Source organism: Microtus ochrogaster, unplaced genomic scaffold (assembly GCF_000317375.1).
Source record: "Microtus ochrogaster isolate Prairie Vole_2 unplaced genomic scaffold, MicOch1.0 UNK9, whole genome shotgun sequence".
Taxonomy (NCBI): domain Eukaryota; kingdom Metazoa; phylum Chordata; class Mammalia; order Rodentia; family Cricetidae; genus Microtus; species Microtus ochrogaster.
Genome location: NW_004949107.1, coordinates 2,783,505 through 2,788,632, shown reverse-complemented (window position 1 = coordinate 2,788,632; position 5,128 = coordinate 2,783,505).

Here is a 5,128-nt window from a genome sequence, read left to right as displayed (position 1 = left end):
CTCCCTCGCTCCCTCCCTCCCTGTGTATGTGTGAAGATGGGTGAGGGTAGGAAGGTGTAAACTTGTGGGCGCTTATGCACAGATACAAAATATGTATGGAAGCCCATGGTAGTTGACGTTGGGTGTCTTTCCTTGATTGCTCTTCATGTTTATTTTTTGAGAAAGAATCTATAAATGAGCCCCCAAACTCGTGAATTAAATTATATAGGATAGCCAGTGAGCTTCAGGAATCTACCTCTGCCCTGCTCTCTCAGGGTTGGGGTTATAGGCACACTCCATCTTGCCTGACCTTTAATGTAGATTCTGAGAATTTCTGAGAATACGAACTTAGACCCTTGTGCTTGCATGGTAGGCATTTTATCAATGAAACAATTTCCTCAGTCCTATTTCTATTTGATTAGTAAAAAATATAAACAGGAATCTAGCGTGCATATGTATATATACCCACAAATTCATGTGCAGGGGGGAGGGAGGGAGGGAGGGAGAGAATATCTAGAAATGTATAAATTAAACCAGAATGCGTATATTTCTTTATCATTTTAAACAGTCAAGATGACTTGAAGATTCATCCATAATTTATGTTGTAGATAGTCTGTCTTCATTATTTATTTATTTTTGATTTCCAGTTTCTCTTGGGTAAACAAACCTATGATTGGTATGTTATCCTATAATGATCTTCCATGTAATTTTTTAAACTAGGATTATTTAAATAAATGCTTCCTATAGATATGGGAACTGAACATTTTTGTCATGTTCTACATTTTTTAAAAGGGCAAGTATCTAATCAAAAACAAATGTTTCATCAAATATGTTTTTCCTTCCCTGAGATATATATCTGTTTTTCTCATCTGTTGTGAGAATAATTGTTGTAACAAGAACTGTTTTTTTGTTTGTTTGATTGATTTTTTTTTTTTGAGACAGAGTTTCTCTGTAGTTTTGGAGCTTTCCCTGGAACTAGCTCTTATAGACCAGGTTGGCCTCAAATTCACAGAGATCCGCCTGCCTCTGCCTCCCGAGTTCTGGGATTAAAGGTGTGCGCCAGCACTGCCCAGCATGCAGCAGGAACTGTTATGGCTCATATCTACCTTAGTAGTTTATTATGAGCAAACATATCTCCATCTGTCAAAATCAACACTTCTCTTACTGGATGGAGTCTTGGAAGCTGCAAAGGTATTGCTGTGCTCTGGTCAAGGCAGTGGAGTTTATACTATCTGTAGTTTCCCATGGGGTGAAACTTTGCCAATACATTCTGTTCTGGTATTTCTTCTTTGTCTATGCATGGTACTGAACTTGCTAAATAAGCTAATTAGAAGCAAATCTTCATCTTGTGTCTCAGTGGGACTGAGAATGTCATTGGTGGCTTTTCCAATTGACTTCTCTTGTGTGCACCATGTTTATTTTATATGATGCATTATATTTTTGCTGGTTGTGTTTTGTTATGATTCTACGGGGTTTAGCGCCTATAGTCATGAGCTAGAGTGAGTCATAATTTCCATTTTTTTCACACTGTCATCATCAAATTTTCTAGCAAGGTAATATAAGTCTCACAAATGAGCTTGTGGGTCTACTTCTTTCTCCAATTACCAGCCACCTCAGCGAGGCGGTAGAAAGCCAAAGTGAGGGAACAGGGTAGGGTGGCTTGTGAGTCAGTGGAGCCAGCTTTCTGGGGAGATGATTTAAGTGTTGTAACTCTGTTTTATTCCAGAAAGAGAGGGGAATATAAATGCTGGGGACAGTTGTTGAAACATCGCCTAATTTGCATTAAGTGGCATGCTCCTATCATAAAGCTTTGTATGAGGCAGTAGGGTCCTATAGCAGAACTCCTAGTATAAATCTTAGTAACCTTATGTATAGCAGGGGCTTCTAGCAGAGAATTGTGACAAGGGTCACACTAAAGATAAATCAAGCAACCAGGATTAGAGACAACTTTTAGATAAGGTCAGTCCTCCAGGGTCCAGGGGCAGGTAGAAAGCAGGAAGTCTTCCTGAGGAGGGAGTTCCCATGTCCTTGAGTCTTGGAAAAAGCTGCCAGGTCACGACAGACTGTGATCTCTGACCAGCAAGATTTTCCAACAGAACTGGGGAATGGTCCATAGTTTTGTATGCACCGATAGTTTATATAAAAGTAGAATTATTATTTTGTTGGATATTTAAACATGAATTTGCAGCCAACTCTTGTCCATAGTTTTATACTATCTTATAGGCTTGTAGGGTGCTATATATTTCTGATTTCTGGGTGTCTTTAGGACATTATTATAGGATCTGGCCAAGCAGACTACTGTGTGGCTAAGAGTCATGGCAACATTGAGGTGAAATACTTGATAAAGTGGCAGTAATTGTATACCTGCCAGGTTTAAAAATCTCTTCTTTTTAAAAATTCCATTTACAATAAAGCAGAAGGTGACTCAATGACTGACTGCGTGCAGGTGTGGGAAGCGCTGCTCATTTCCCCAGGAAGTGATCCACACCTGGACCCGCAACGAGACGTGCATGCGGCACGTGATTATGCTATGATTATCCATCCTCAAGGCTCAGCTGCCTCTCATACCACCAAGGACAGATATGAAAGCATTATCCTTGTAACTGATAGGGTAAGAGTTCTTCATTTTTCCAGAGAAAATGAGTTGCTTTCAGTTGACAAATTTGCTACAGAGGAGAAATTTCAGGGTCTTCTCTAGAATTGTAGTCACTGCCTGGTAGGGCAGAAAAATCTATCCATTTCTAAAGCTACACATTTCACCTGTGAGTTACAAACTAGGGGAGCTCATAGACACAGTGGCCTCATTAGGCCTACAACTCTGACGTATCCCCCCAAGTTACTGAATAGATTACTCCAGAGTCCATAGACTATAATAGAAGTCCTGAGCCATAGTTTGAGAACCTAGTAAGATACAGGCATTTCTCCTTTTCTGGGATTTTACTTAAAAAGCTTCACTTTGAAGTAAGGCTGACAGAAATATTTCTGTTAGGAGTGCCATAAAATATTTTTAGGGTCAGTGCTTTCTTCCATACAGTGTTCTGGGTCCATGAAATGACTTTGGTGGTGGGCTTGGGTGGGGCCATGACTTTATGATGACTTTGGTGGTGGGCTGTGACTTTATTATAGTGTTTAGATGTCTGCTTTCAAGGAATGGAGAATTTTCTTATCAGGTTATGGGAACCTAGTGAGGATTCGAAAAAGGCATCCTTCTGCTTCCTTCAAGACTTCACAGTCAACCCACCATTCCGACTAGGCCATGGGAATGGCTAAGTACTGATGTCTATGTCTCTTTCTTTGGACAACAGGAGCAGGATGGAAGGTGGCTTGAGTACTGCCATATTGCTTACATGGGTGCTCTTCAAATCTTAGAGGAAAAGTCTGCTCCCAACTAGACTTAGCGTAGCAACCTGGAACAGAACCCAGATGAAGCACAGACTACAGACATGAAGAACCCCAACCCTGGTTACTTACAGTCACCAGCAGAGGGCAAAGAGCCTTTCTTTTTGTGGTTCATCTTTGACTGTCCATTTTTTAATAATATAATGTGAGTTTAGATTATATTTGGCATTTAATTGTTCTTTGGAATGAACAATACCTGTGATTATTTTGTAAAGTATATCTGTAAAGTCAAATTAATGCGTAATAATCTACATGAATAAAACAGAACAAAACTGAAAATACTAACATGCATGAACAAAATAATGGTATTATTGTGTAAATCCTTTCATATATAGTGAAATACAATAAAATAATTTATTATTCTTTATATTTAGCACAATTTCAAATTTCCTATGGTTTATAGTTTATATTATTGGTACTCACAACATCATGTGTGATTATTGCTGCAGTTGGGGCACACAGCAAAGCATTGCTTATAAGTGTTCCCACATGTGGGGCTGGCAAGATGACAAAAGAATGTTTAGTGAGATTTCAGAAGACCTAAATTTGGTACTCAGTATCCATGTTGGGCATCTGTACAGGCAACTCCAGCTCCAGAAGGTCCAAAGACCTTTTCTGTCTTTCACGGGCATCTTCACTCATGTGTATACACACACACATATACACACAATTAAAATAAAAAATAAATCTTAAGAGTCCATACATATTATTTTTCAAAGAACTTTGTCTACCTCATAATGATTTTATTGTTTTATCAATGAAAATATAATACAACATAAGAAGGGTTTGAGACAAATTTTCCCTTGAAAACACTGTAATCTTTTGTTTTGTTTGTTTAGGGAAGGTTTTCATTTTCAAGTTTAGGCTGCCCATGAATTTGTGATTTTTCCCGCCTTGGCCTTCAGACGTGCATTCTTAGCAAGCACTCAAAGATCCTTACCATTTAATCTATTGTCTTCTGAGATTTTTATTGTGGAGAATTCCAAGATCTTAATTTCTGATATTTAAAAATAAGTGGGTATATGTATGTAGTATAATGAATTCTCTTCTCTCTACTTAAAAAAAAAAGTCTTTCCAATAAATGTCTAGGAATGTCTTCTAATCTGCCCGCTCTTTCCATTAGAATAAGGTAGTCCCTTTTCTTTTGGGTTGCAGAGGTGGATATGTTCCAAAACCCCCTGTAGATGCCTGATGTCATGGTTAGTGCAGAATATTCTATATACTGTTTTTCCTATATATACTCATCTTTGACATAGTAGAGAACTTTTATCTTTTTACTTAAAGTAAGCATTTAACAGCTTCTCTTTGTCATAACTGAATTGCTATCATCGTTTCTCTTGTGACAGTAATCAGTTGAACATAAGCCCCAGGAAACCACCACAGTGCCTCTGGTAGCTAGGATGGCTAAGTACCTAATGGTATGTAGTTCTTGAATAAAAGATTGATTCATAGAGTGATGTGTAGTTTATTACACTACTCAGAATAACATACACTTTAAATTCATGAATGGTTTTTGGGAATTTTCCATTTACTATTTTCAAAGAATGGTTGTCAAGCAGGTAACTTAAACTAGAGGAAGGCTAATGTACCCATGCTTTTACTTTAAATCATGAATGAAGTTACAGGAACTAGTTCATTACATATTCCAAACAGTCCCGAATATGTTTTCAATCTCCTGTCTTGTCTTTGAATAGAATGTCTCACATATTCTGAAGTTACACAGTATCAGCATAAAAGTATAAGCAATTTG